This window comes from Hyperolius riggenbachi, chromosome 4, assembly GCF_040937935.1.
Source record: "Hyperolius riggenbachi isolate aHypRig1 chromosome 4, aHypRig1.pri, whole genome shotgun sequence".
In the NCBI taxonomy this organism is placed as follows: Eukaryota; Metazoa; Chordata; class Amphibia; order Anura; family Hyperoliidae; genus Hyperolius; species Hyperolius riggenbachi.
In genome coordinates this window covers 54,593,070-54,608,259 of record NC_090649.1, presented here as the reverse complement: position 1 = coordinate 54,608,259, position 15,190 = coordinate 54,593,070, and the positions used below count along the sequence as shown (strand labels likewise).

Below are 15,190 nucleotides of genomic sequence, written 5' to 3'. Positions count from 1 at the left end.
CATCGCCGCCTCTCCCCCGCCCCTCTCAGTGAAGGAAGATCGAGAGGGGCGGGGGAGAGGCGGAGATACGCGCTGATAGATGCGCGTGAGGAAGGGCTGCGGCGGTTAGCCCTGCCTCAATCCGGAAGAGATCCCCCGCTGCTCAGAGGGGATTTCAGGGGGTAAGGGACCCCCGTTTAGCCGCGGGATATCGGCGTTTTAGCAGGGGCACACATGCCCCTGCTGACTATGAGCTCTGAAGCGAGATTTATTCTCGCTTCAGAGTCTCTTTAAGGAGGGTATTCTAGAGGAGGAGAGAGGATCAAGAGAAGTCTTGTAAGTGGGAGTGATAAGAGTTGACCAGAGAGGAAGACAGGAGAATATTGTTAGTAGAGTGGAGATTGTGTGTAGAAATAAGAATTTTCTTTCAGTGCCTGATTATAATTGACAGAGGGTCTCCTAGATGTGCTGACATGCAGGCCTCCCCATACTGACTCATCCCTGAGTGTCTCAGGCCCTGGGGCCTTCCTGTCTATTTACATAATAACTGGTGTATGTGCAGGAGGCAGAGCAGGCCTGGAAACCAAGCCAGAGATTATACTGAGGTATGAAGCAGCTGCTCAGATCTCAAGCAGGCTGCTGACAAATGAGGACTTACAGGCCAAAAGGTAATTACATAGATGGGATTACCATTACACCATTGTCGCAGGACATCACTGGGATTACACTGCGATTAGGCGGCAGAAGGAAACACCGGGGGGCAGTAATGAATCAAGGGGCATTAATAGGTGGAATAACCCCTGCCAACCAGAGAACTGCAAGTGTATGGGAATGAATGGCTGGGCAACTAAAGAGAACCTGACGTGCATCTATAGTACTATAGATACACTTAAGGTGGCCATACACTGGTCGATTTGCCATCAGATCGACCAACAGATAGATCCCTCTCTGATCACATCTGATCAGAGAGGGATCGCATGGCTGCCTTTACTGCAAACAGATTGTGAATCGATTTCACTATGAAACCGATCACAATCTGTGGAGCTGCGGCTGCCGCCGCCTGCATACATTACCTGATCCGGCCAGCGCGAGTCCCCTGGTCTCCGCTGTCTCTTCTCCGCTGGGTTCCGGACTGGCTGGCTTCACTTCATGTCCAGGGAAGTTTAAACAGTAGAAGGCGCTCTACTGTTTAAACTTCCTGCCGGGACAGGAAGTAGCCAGCCGGAACCAGGAACCCAGCGGAGAAGAGACAGCGGAGAGAGCAGGGACTCGTGCCTGGAGCAGGTAATGTATTGCCACTAGCGTCGGTCATTTGAACGCCACTATCGACGCACTCCCGACCCGCCGGCGATCGAGGGAAATCTTCCGCACGGACGGCTTGACGGGAACGATTGATTTCAGACGGAAATCGATCGTTCTGTCAGCGTTTGCTTAACGATTTCACAGCAGATTCAATCACAGTGATCAAATCTGCTGTATATCGGCGGGAAAATCTTTAGGTGTATGGGCCCCTTTAGTACTTGTACTTTGGATACTACATCATGTTCGATCACAGAGAAAGCTGTCTCTTGGTCGATCTGCCATACATCGTCTGATGCAGGGGCGTAACTAGAAATCACTGGGCCCCTCTGCAAAACTTTGGATGGGGCCCCCTCGTCCCTCTCGCTTTCTGCACAGGTAAACTGAGAACCAATGTTCCTCAATTGGCCAGTGCAAACTTGAATGTGTTTTTCCCATGCAGATAAAAAACAGGCAGCAGTGAAGCACTGCACTCATATTCTCTATCAATTACATCAGCTTCTGTGATAAAAGGTGCAGTTTTCACACATACAGACATGCGGTGTGCAGAAAACCCATACATAAAAACAACAGAGGAGTGTGCTCCCAGCCTCAGCTTATTACACTCACCTCTGATGGAGCAGAACTGGCTCTGCAGATTTCTCCAGCATCACTACTGTACACAGCATTTGGGGAAGGGTAGAGAGGTTGGGGGTTGGGCACTGTACATACGAGCCTGGTGCACACAGAATAGGTACTGACTACAAATCTTTGGCTTCAATACTTTGTGTGATCCGTTATCAGTGGCTGAGCAGATGCAGTCATTAGAACAATTGTGCAGAGAGCAAAAAGTTTTCTCTCTCCGTGTCCTTAATTGTCAGTTTCTCAGGACAGGGAAAATAAACTTCCCCTATGGGACCCCCTGCCGCTTCTGGGCCCCCTGCGCTGCATCCCTTGCAGGGTCTATTGTTACGCCACTGGTCTGATGTATGGGGACCTTAAGCCTCATCTACACGGTACAATTTTCCGTCAGATATTGATCTATTAGACGGATCTATTCGATCATTTCCAACCGGTCCAATCGGATTGCATTTGATTTTGCAATAGATTTTGGGTACTTATCTATCGCAAGATTGATCTGAAACAGTTTGGACGTCTACACACGATGCAATTTCTTATTAGATCTATCTAATAGATCTGTCTATCTGATCTAAAATTGTACCTTGTAGATGAGGCATAAAAGTATAATGCTAGGTACACACCATACAATTTTCTGGCAGATTTACCTGCAAGATCGATTATTTCGAACATGTCAGATCTGAATTTCAATCAATCTTTCGATTTTCCGACCGTTTATTAGATTGATTTTCGTTCAGTTATTTGAAAGTGGATTAAAAAAAAAGGATCGAAAAAAACCCCCATTAAAAAACGATTGGAAAATTGATCGATATTCAGATCGAACTGTTGGAAATTATCGATCTGGCAGGTAAATCTGCCAGAAAATTGTATAGTGTGTACCTAGCATTAGAAGCAGAGGATCAGCAGGACAGCGAGGCAATTTGCTTTGTTTAAAGCAAAACTGAGATGGGGGAAATACAAAAATGTATACTTACCTGGGCCTTCCTCCAGCCCCTTCAGGCTATTTGCTCCCTCGCTGTCCTCCCGGGCAACCTGGATTCTCTGCTAGCTGCTCCGGTAATACCTCCAGTCTGGGTGTACTGCGCAGCCTGATGGCACACGCCACCCTTACACTCCTGTTGCTGGGAATGCCATGGGTGAGAGTAAACAGACAGCCTGCGCATGCACCATCTGGCCCCGTCTGGAGGAATTACCGGGCCGGCTAGCAGAAGATCCAGGCAGCTGGAGGAAGCCCCAGGTATGTATACATATTTTTTAGTCCCCTGTCTTAGGTACACTTTTAAAGGAAAGAAATATGGCAGCCTCCATATCCCTCTCCCTTCAGGTGTGATTTCATTATGCATCTGCCTGAAATTAGACCTCGGCGAGGCCATTAGGTGTGCAGTGTGTGTCATGCGCGGTCATTGCGCCTGCAGACTTTGTTATGCTCTGTGCGGTGCTTGTGCGTGTGGACGCATGCAGCCCCATGTGACATTCAGGTGTAATGCACGCCTGCACCACTGTCAGCAAAACTAGCCCAGCTCACAGCATACCAGCAGTATGGGAAGGAAATGTATACCTGTGACAGAAGGCCAAGGGCTATGATTCCAGAGGTCTAGTATTACATCTGTTCCTTTAACCCAACCCTGACACACTGCAAATGGGGCTGTGCAGGCAGATCACTGGCTGTGTGTTGGCTATGGAAAGCCATGTGCGATAGCCGAGCTGTTTAGCCGAAATTTCCAAGCCTGCCGACATCCCTAAGGCCTCTTTTCCACGGACTGTTGAAAGGCAGTGAAACGCCTCTCAAACTGCTCACTGCTGCCTGGTAACTGCTCACTGCTGCCTGGTAACTGCTCGTTGCTGCCTGGTAACTGCTCGTTGCTGCCTGGTAACTGCTCACCGCTGCCTGGTAACAGCTTGCTAAGCACACAGCTCAACAGTCCGTGGAAAATAGGCCTAGATACTGCCTGACAGGTCCATCATTCTTTTCCAAATGAGAAATGGGTCAATTCAATGCACCTCCTACTGCTGTGGAGTCGGTACAAAAATCTTCCAACTCAGACTCCTCAGTTTATGAAACCACCGACTCCAACTCCAGGTACCCAAAATTGCTCCCACTCCTCGACTCCTACTCCTTAGTCTAATTTTTACAAAGGCTATGGATTTGGTTAAAAAAAAATCATCCGACTCCGACTCCTCACTTTATTGAAACCACTGTACCCAAAATTGCTCCGACTCCTCGACTCCACAACCCTGCTGCTTTGGATTGAACGAATCACAAGTTGCATAAGATTTGCATTAAACTGTACCTGAGATGACTGGGGGTAAGAGTAGGAACACACTAGGCAGAATCACATGTGCGTTTTCCACTATGTGCTCTGGAAAACGCATATGCGATTCTGCCTAGTGTGTTCCAACCCTAAAGGATTTATACTTATCTGGGGCTTTGTCAGCTCCTCGATACCCGTCCCCTCCATTTTCCTGCAGTCAGCCTATGTGAAGTTCCGAACTTGAACCAGTCAGGGATGTCTTGCCCATATGCAGCCATGGCCACGCCTCTTTGGTCACGCTCCGTTGCCGGGAGCATTCTGTACAGCTGCAGTTACAAGCCCTAAACTGCGCAGGCGCAAACCACTCCTCCCCATGGGAGTGCAATGGAGGAGACGCGCAACCAAGGCCACGCATGCGCAATAGTCTACCAGGTCTGACAGCGGGGAAGAACGGAGGGGACCTGATAGACTACAAGGGGCTGGAAGAGCCCCCGGAAAAGTATAAATCCTCTTGCTCCCCTCATGACAGGTCTACTTTAAAGTGTGAGATGGCAATAATGTGTGTATTTATACTTACCTGGGGCTTCCTCCAGCTCCATGGAGGTGCATGGGCTCCCGCACTGTCCTCTTGGTTCACTTGTTTTCTTCCCCAGTAATCTGGCCAGTCGTGTGCTTCTGCACATGCGTGGCCCTCGTGTGCTCCTGCTGCGTTCCCATGCCCGGGAGCGTTCTAAACAGCACAGCTCCTAGTGGCGGGAGTATGACACGGGGTGCGCATGTGCAGAAGAGTACGGCCAAAGAGTCAGATTACTGGGGAAGGGGGGGGTGGTGGGTGGTAGTAAAAGAATGGAGTGGCCAGAGAGGGAACCCAGGCACTTTATGGGGCTGGAGAACGCCAAAGGTAAGTATAAATACACACATTATTGCCATCTTTGCATGTCATTGACCATCTCAATAAGTAAGGAGTGAAAAGATTGCAAAATAAAAATAAATAGATTAAATTGGAAATATTCTACTTTCCCCCCCGGCATGGCACGCCCCTTGCTTGCACTACAGTACCAGTTAGCTATCCTACATATGTGCACTAAAAAGCCTTATAAAGACTCATCGCATTGTTACTGCATGACAGCTAAATCCGCATCACGCAACACCTTGCCCTCTAACCTCATCACTGCTACAATAGCCTGAAAAAATAAGGCCTTCACCTAAATATTCCATCCTCTATCCAATCACTCACTGATGGATAATAACCAGACAGTAATCGGGATAGATAATAGATGGATTAGCATAATCCCTGAGAACCCGATACTCTGCCTTAATATGCCACTGATCTCGGATTATCCATTTTTCTAATACAGAGTTCTGACGTTAACCTCTACTCTGCCGGAATGCTGAAGGAATCGCGCACACGGTTACCAGCAAGCGACCCTAACCGGGAATATATATAGCCTAAACTATTAATGGGGTCCCTACGGTTGAACTCCCCTACATATTAATAGGAGTAAACCCCCCACCCCCCCTCCCAAAAAAAAAACAGGATTATTTGCACAGCAGCTTCAAGGACAATAGTGATGACTTCAAACAATGCAAGATGTTGCTGAACCCGTTTATCGCTTAGAAAACCACAGGGTATGTGGCAAAAATTCAGCTGAATAGGGTACACATAAGGCAACAGCCTTTGATGTGGAATTTGAGCCTTTGACCAGGGTTTGAGTCCAGGCTCAAGCCAGTATGTAAAACAGTAAGGAGTTTTTGGGCAAGGCTCCCTAATGATCCTGATTGCCTGTGAAGCGGGCTAAGTGGCTGCAGCTCTGGCGCTTTGAGTCCGCCAGGAGGAAAGCACAATATTAATGTTCCATGCTTTGTCTTAAAGTATATTTAGACTCATCCCATGATACACAGTGATTTCTAAGCATGTTATAAGCTAAGGAAAGTTACAGATTAATTACAAAAGCTGGTACAACTAGGGGTATACTTCTGTTTAGGATGAAGTCCTACTTTAACAGAAGATACAGAAGAAAAATAGATATAAAGCCAAACAATTTTTATAGTGTTGGATAGAGTATACACCAAAGCTCACTAACTTGGTCATTGACAAGACAAGACAAATAACATTTATATCGCGCTTTTTCTCCAGGCGGATTCAAAGCGCCACAGCAGCAGCCACTAGGGCGCGCTCTATAGGCAGTAGCAGTGTTAGGGCTCGTTTCCACTGTTGCGACGCGATTTCGGCCGCATTCCGACGCTTGTAAAAACGCATGCGGATGCGTTTCCGCATGCGTTTTTACCCGCGATTTCGCGTGCGATTTCGCATGGCAGGGTGCCATGCGAAATTAACCATGACACTGCCAGGGCAAAATAACATTGAAAAGGTGCGAAATCGCCCGCGAATTCGCGGGTAAAAACGCATGTAAAAACGCATGCGTTTTTACTATTAAATACATTAGCGGCGATTCGCCCGCATTCCTGAGGCACGCGAATCTGCACGACCCTGTCGTGCAGATTTTCCCCGCACAGAAAAACGCCGCCGCCGCCGCACACGTGGAAACAACCCCATACAGTAACATTAAGTATGCGAATCCGCATGCAGTGCCCGCATGCGGATTCGCTACAGTGGAAACGAGCCCTTAGGGAGACTTGTCTAAGGTCTCCTACTGAATAGGTGCTGGCTTACTGAACAGGCAGAGCCGAGATTCGAACCCTGGTCTCCTGTGTCAGAGGCAGAGCCCTTAACCATTACACCACATATTGAGTGACTGTGTGCCAATGATAGAAAAAGTGGGCAGAGCTAACAACCACATTTTTTTTAAATGTTAAAATGTAAACTACAACCATTCTTACACTGTTAATTGCAGGGTTCTCAAGCTAGGCACTACAACAGCCTATCAAAACTGATTTTCAAGTGGAATATTGAAATTGCTGCCATTCTTACACTGTTAATGGCTGAGGCCTCAAACCTGGTACAGTGGGTCATTGGGTTACTAGGGTTCAAATTCAGAAGAGAGGACGAAACCACAAATAGCTAATCAGATTTGTTTGCTTGATTTCAGTAATTTCCAAGGTCTCCAAATCTCACAAAATCGGTCATTGAGTGACTGTGTGTCAAGGTTAGAAAAAGTGGTTGGATACAACAAACAAATACATACCCAGGCCACCATAGGTCTTCAGGTAATACTTAATAAAAACAATAAGAATACATTTTAAAAAATTCTGAACAGTAACACTATGTTAATGTGCATAGTCAAGGAATATTAGTATGCATGTCAGAGCCACAGTATTCTTCTACCCTTTGAGTAAATACATCCTCTCTACCACTTCCCCCTCCCCCCAAAAAATATATTTACTAAATTCTCAGAGTGCCCACATCACAAGGGAACTTCCTGCCAGTTCTGATGTCAGGTCTCAGCTTAGTAATGAAACAAGGATTTTGATTGGATACCTTGGACCACTGGTTATTCTGCATGTGTCTTGTAGCTACTCCCCCTCCCTTCCATTGGTTCTTATAGAGAAAGCATGTCTACAGCATGGACAGTGATGTGGCATTGTAGGATATGGTGCCAGACACTCCACCCCCCGCCAGGACTGGGCCACAGACTGAGGTCTGGCCAGACGGGGGGGGGGGGGGGGGTGTACTGGCAGTGTCTTGGCACAGGAAGCTGGGCTGGAGTAAGGAGTGGCACCATTCACATGGGGTTACAAGATCCCTTATGCTGGGAATATACGGTTCGTTTTTTAGCTGATTACATGGTTCGATGGATAATTTCTGACATGTCCGATCTCCCTTTCGATTCTTTTGCCGCTCGTTTTCTGATAGAAGTGAATGGAAAAAGATAAGAAAAACGAGTGGAAGAGAATCGACTGCAGAATCGAGCGGCAAAAACGATCGAGGGTAGAAACGCACCGTGTATTCCCAGCATTAAAGTGGCTCCAGCTGCCACAAATTTTAAACAACATACTGGCATCTGAGTACTCTCCTCAAACCACTGCTCTCAGCCCTTCTTAACAGTGAGGTCAATTTTGGATGCATCTTTCTGAGGTACGTGTTCTGACACGCCCAACCACTGTAAGGGGCCCTGGGTGTGATGGTGTTGGTGTTTTGGTGGCTCGGGCACCTGTCCCGCTGTGTCAAATCCTTTACTGTACACTCATACATGCAATGAAGTCAAAGCGCTAGAGGCAGGGCTGAGGAGTCGGAGTCGAGGAGTCGTAGGCTGATGACTTTTGTACCCAATCCATAGCCCTGCAAGGGTTGTGTAGTCGGAGTAATTTTGGGTACCTGGAGTCGGATTATTTTTCTACCGACTCCACTTTTTAGGTTGTTGTTGCTGCTTTTTGTTTGTTTTTTTCCACATGCATAGAATCAGAATCAATTTTATTCAGGGCTGTGGAGGAGTCGGTACAAAAATCATCCGACTCCAACTCCTCAGTTTTTGAAACCAACTCCAACTCCAGGTACCCAAAATGGCTTGACTACGACTCCTTAGTCTAATACTTAATAGGGCAGTGGATTTTGTACAAAAATCATCCGACTCTCGACTCCTTTGTTTATGAAACCACAACTCCGACTCCTTAGTTTATGAAACCATGACTGACTCCTTAGTTTATGAAACCATTACTCCGACTCCACAGCCCTGATTTTATTTGCCCAAATAAGTTTGATTTTGAGATAGATAGATAGATATACACAGTACAGACCAAAAGTTTGTACATACCTTCTCATTCAAAGAGTTTTCTTTATTTTCATGACTATGAACATTGTAGATCCACACTGAAGGCATCCAAACTATGAATTAACACATGTGGAAGTATAGTACATAACCAAAAAGTGTGAAACAACTGAAAATGTCATGTTCTAGGTTCTTCAAAGTAGCCACCTTTTGCTTTGATTACTGCTTTGCACACTCTTTGCATTCTCTTGATGAGCTTCAAGAGGTAGTCACCTGAAATGGTTTTCACTTCACAGGTGTGCCCTGTCAGGTTTAATAAGTGGCATTTCTTGGCTTATAAATGGGGTTGGGACTATCAGTTACGTTGTGGAGAAGTCAGGTGGATACACAGCTGATAGTCCTACTGAATAGACTGTTAGAATTTGTATTATGGCAAGAAAAAAGCAGCTAAGTAAAGAAAACCGAGTGGCCATCATTACTTTAAGAAATGAAGGTCAGTCAGTCCGAAAAATTGGGAAAACTTTGAAAGTGTCTAAAAAAAACCATCAAACGCTACAAAGAAACTGGCTCACATGCGGAAAGGAAGACCAAGAGTCACCTCTGCTGCGGAGGATAAGTTCATCTGAGTCACCAGCCTCAGAAATCGCAGGTTAACAGTAGCTCAGATTAGAGACCAGGTCAATTTCACGCAGAGTTCTAGCAGCAGACACCTCTCTAGAACAACTGTTAAGAGGAGACTGTGGGAATCAAGCCTTCATGGTAGAATATCTGCTAGGAAACCACTGCTAAGGACAGGCAACAAGCAGAAGAGACTTGTTTGGGCTAAAGAACACAAGGAATGGACATCAGACCAGTGGAAATCTGTGCTTTGGTCTGATGAGTACAAATATGAGATTTTTGGTTCCAACCATCATGTCTTTGTGTGACTTAGAAAAGGTGAACGGATGGTCTCTACATGCCTGGTTCCCACCGTGAAGCATGGAGGAGGAGGTGTGATGGTGTGGGGGTGCTTTGCTGGTGACACTGTTGGGAATTTATTCAAAATTGAAGGCATACTGAACCAGCATGGCCACCACAGCATCTTGCAGCGGCATGCTATTCCATCCGGTTTGCGTTTAGTTGGACCATCATTTATTTTTCAAAGGACAATGACCCCAAACACGCCTCCAGGCAGTCACCAGACCTGAACCCAATCGAGATGATTTGGGGTGAGCAGAGTGAAGGCAAAAGGGCCAACAAGTGCTAAGCATCTCTGGGAACTCCTTCAAGACTGTTGGAAGACCATTTCAGGTGAGTACCTTTTGAAGCTCATCAAGAGAATGCCAAGAGTGTGCAAAGCAGTAATCAAAGCAAAAGGTGGCTACTTTGAAGAACCTAGAATATGACATATTTTCAGTTGTTTCACACTTTTTGGTTATACTTCCACATGTGCTAATTCATAGTTTGGATGCCTTCAGTGTGAATCTACAATGTTCATTGTAATGAAAATAAATAAAAAACTCTTTGAATGAGAAGGTGTGTCCAAACATATATAAAAACACTAGCGTTTTGAAGTGTACCTCTAGCGACCTCCAACCAGGGCTGTGGAGTCAAAGTCGAAGTAATTTGGGGTACCTGGAGTTTTCAGAAACTGAGGAGTTGGAGTATTTTTGTTCCAACTCCACAGCCCTGGTAAGTATTAATCTAAGGAGTCGGAGTCACGGAGTCGGAGCAATTTCGTGGAACCTGGAGTCAGAGGTTTCATAAACTGAAGAGTCTGATTATTTTTGTACTGACTCCACAGCCCTGTCAGTGACGTACAACTTGTTTGCGTTTTTACGACGGCACCCGATGCAAGGCAGTGGTTGCGGGCACGTGTGCATGCCCATATTGAGAGATTATCGTATTTTTATTGTTGTGCGATTACAATGCATCACAATGAGCATAGTGTGAACGCACATTTACACAATTCAGATTTTCAAGGTGGAAGACCTATCCTCTACACAACCCTGCCCCCAATGTTTAGATTTACTTATCAACTGTACAACAACCACAAAAGAACCTTAATCTTTTTGATGGTTTAAAACAGCTGGTTCAATTCAGGGCACCATGATCAAAATGTCCTGTCTCCTCTATTGGATAAAACGTTTGAAAACTTGTGTGATCACTTTCTTCTACTGCATTTTTGATGAGGTAAAATAATTCAGAGAAATTTGGCCGCCCGCAGCTAATGGACAATTTGGGCGCCCACTGGCACTAATGCAAATATCGGCTAAGGCGCCCAAAGCAGAAGACAGGGAGCACGATAATTATCATTTTAAAAATGTGAGCGTTATAGTTTTTTACATTTTTAATGTTTAGCATTAAAGAGGAACTCCAGTGAAAATAATGTAATAAAAAAAGTGCTTCATTTTTACAATAATTATGTATAAATGATTTAATCAGTGTTTGCCCATTGTAAAATCTTTTAAATCCCTGATTTACATTCTGACATTTATTACATGGTGACATTTTTACTGTTGACAGGTGATGTAGCTGCTGCATGGTTTTTTTTGCAGTTGGAAACAGATTTAAACAGCTATTTCCCACAATGCAACAACGTTCACAGACAGGAAACTACCAGAAGTACCACCGTACTCAGAGCTTCTTGTGGGAGGGGTTTCACCACAATATCAGTCATACAGCGCCCCCTGATGGTCTGTTTGTGAAAAGGAATATCAGCTACTGATTGGGATAAAGTTCAATTCTTGGTAGGAGTTTCTCTTTAAGAAATTATTCATTTTTGAAAGTGATCGTATTGAAACTTATTGTTTTCAATATTATAAGGTTAGGAAGGGGGTTTTAGGGCATATTCACAGTGGGACACTGTGGTTTAACGTGACGTTAAAGTGGCAATGTGTCTGCTTTTAGAGGTAATGCACTGTAAGCAGTGAGTTACCACAATGCAACATTTTCAACAAGACACTAACGTCACACTGTGTACGGCCCATAGGATTAGCATTGCAGTGCAGTAAGCTGCGTTATAAGACTAAAACGCAGCCCCGCAACGTGGCACTGTGAATGAGACCTCAGGGTTAGGGGTCAGGAAGGGGGGTTTCAGAGTAAGGCATCAGGAAGGGTTTTTTAGGGTTAGGTGTCAGGGAGGGTTCTGTGCGAGAGCAGGGTTAGATTAAGTTGTAGTAAAATATTCTTAATATATACCGATATTTTATTACAATAATTTACACTTTAAAAACGAAGAGTATCAGTAGATATTAACGATACTTTTATTAACGAAAATGGGCGCCCATTTTTCCTTGCGCCCCCATTACATGCACGCAAATTATTATCCTGCTTGGAAAATAAAAGCGTACATTTGGTGTAGTCGAGTGGTCTACACAGCATCAATTATATGGAACAATTATTTCACCCTCTCTAAAAATTGTCAGTGTAATCTGCAAGCCAAATACACTGAACGTTCAGAAACAAAAATTTCCCTTACGACATAATAGCACATCTATACTTTAAAATTGTCCCTAAATGGCCTCTATAGATTATAAAGAGTGAATATAGGTGAAAAAAAGTCACAGTCAACAGCACAACCAGCAGTACTGCAATGATATAGGATGCTCAGCCATTGATGACGCTACTAACTATGGGTGGGGGGTGGGCATATGAAGACGAGGCCTAGTCCACCAGGAAAAAAAAATTACCCAAAAAAAAGAAAAACAACAGTGAACGAACATTCTCTTAAAAACAAATAACGCTACTCAGTATAATGAGGTTAGCGATCCCCTACGTGAAAACAGATCCCGGGCCATTGTCATGTAATCCAGTTTACAGAGCTATTAGGATGAGGCCTGGCCTGTACCACAACATCCCAGGCACTGACAATCCATTGTATACAGACATAAGCCTTCTCTCCCTCCGCTCTCATTATCATCACAATAATGTATAGACTGCAGTGAGAACGCACTGATTGCAAGCAAATAATTCATGGCGTCATCAAAAATTCATGTATGTAACACATGCTCACATACAACACAAGGAAACGCTAATCAGAGGAGATAGTAATAGCCGGTAGGCCTCTGTTCTGACAGCACCATAGAAACGAATGCCACACCGGTCTATTGCTCATCAAAAACAGATCATAAAATAAACCATCAGTGAAATAATCAACATCCATTATAAAGAGCTATGCATTATACCGTATAACAGAAAAAAACATAAATGATGTACATATATATTTATTGATAACAGCCATACTAAGACAGTACTGCCAGATAACAGACAGTTTGTGGCTTTGTATAGCAATCCTAATACCGTTTTATGTGTATAATAAAGTTAATGATGTTGAGGACGGATATGTATAGAAATTAAACCTAATTGCCTTGTTCTTAAAAAATAAAATATGTTATAATGTAAACCTGCATTCCAACTGCTAATAAAAGCACAATCAAATACAAACAGCACAAACTATAGGAACACACAACACATGGCAGTATCAACTCTGACAATACAGTAAAACACTACACATGAAGCAGCTATCATACAACACCACATGCAAGTGTTGTGCCACCAGGCTCAATACTGGAATAGTGACACATAATAATGATCTGATGATAGCACTCAACACAGTAAAGCAATCATGAAGCATCATCAAGCAATAAATGTAACAGTGGTGACACATCACACAGCACGGTACAACACACAATCATAAAACTATAACACTATTCCACCTAAAAATGCCGTAATCTTGCTATCCCACATAATAATACAACAATCATACTAACCTACACAATGATGCAATCAAGATACTACTCCACATGGTAATGTAATCAAAATGCTGTGCTATTCTACATAATAGTTCAATCATGATACTACTCCATAGGGTCATGCAATCATAATTCTGACATGCACACTAAAGTGATAAGACTGTGGATGCAATCATAACAGTACTATACAGAGTAATGCAATGACAACAGCACCCTATACACAATCATACAGGCATAACACTACTACACAGAGTAATGCAATGACAACAGCACCCTATACACAATCATACAGGCAATGCAATGACAATAGCACCCTATACACAATCATACAGGCAATGCAATAGCACCCTATACACAATCATACAGGCAATGCAATGACAATAGCACCCTATACACAATCATACAGGCAATGCAATGACAATAGCACCCTATACACAATCATACAGGCAATGCAATAGCACCCTATACACAATCATACAGGCAATGCAATGACAATAGCACCCTATACACAATCATACAGGCAATGCAATGACAATAGCACCCTATACACAATCATACAGGCAATGCAATGACAATAGCACCCTATACACAATCATACAGGCAATGCAATGACAATAGCACCCTATACACAATCATACAGGCAATGCAATGACAATAGCACCCTATACACAATCATACAGGCAATGCAATGACAATAGCACCCTATACACAATCATACAGGCAATGCAATGACAATAGCACCCTATACACAATCATACAGGCAATGCAATGACAATAGCACCCTATACACAATCATACAGGCAATGCAATGACAATAGCACCCTATACACAATCATACAGGCAATGCAATGACAATAGCACCCTATACACAATCATACAGGCAATGCAATGACAATAGCACCCTATACACAATCATACAGGCAATGCAATGACAATAGCACCCTATACACAATCATACAGGCAATGCAATGACAATAGCACCCTATACACAATCATACAGGCAATGCAATGACAATAGCACCCTATACACAATCATACAGGCAATGCAATGACAATAGCACCCCACACACAATCACACAGGCATAATGCAGCCATATGCTGTCCCCAGACGCGGCTCTGCGCTGGCCATACAGTGTGCTGCATAGAAGGACTGATCACATGCACACACCGGCCATAGTGACACATACAGATGACAGGGCAGCCCCGCACTCACCGGCTGACACTCGGCACCAGCAGCAGCTGCAGATCAGGGTGAAGTGTCTGAGCTCTCCGCTCTCACTGCTGGGGGTACGCCTCCTTCTGGCACAGACACGCCCCCCGCTTTCACCGCTGGGGGTATGTGTGTAAAACACGCCTCCTTCTGACACAGACACCGCTCCCTACTGAAACACACCACGCCCCTTTCCATCAGGTGCGGGGCTACAGCTAGACACCCCCCCTCTTCTCTAGCGACACCTCCCATCACTGTAGCCGCTGAATAAACTCAAAGCTGAAGGACCGCCCCGGAAACGCCCCCTACACGCCCTCTCTGGATGGCCGCGCCCTAGTTCTCGCCAAGAACTAGCAACCACGCCTCTTTATTCTGCAAACTCGCCTCCTTCATGCAAAACCCTCGCTGCATGCCACGCCCCTACAATAGGGT

At 44.7% G+C, this 15,190-nt stretch overlaps 1 protein-coding gene across 3 annotated transcripts in view; it reads right to left on the bottom strand.

Moving 5' to 3' along the window:
* Positions 1-14,839, bottom strand: part of FZD3 (frizzled class receptor 3) — a 158,645-nt gene extending 143,806 nt beyond the window's left edge. For all 3 annotated transcript variants that reach the window (XM_068280059.1, XM_068280060.1, XM_068280061.1), the window contains exon 1: positions 14,762-14,839. The gene's annotated coding sequence lies outside the window, so the exon portion shown is untranslated. The remainder of the gene's footprint in view (positions 1-14,761) is intronic.
* Between the last annotated feature and the right edge of the window lie 351 nt (positions 14,840-15,190).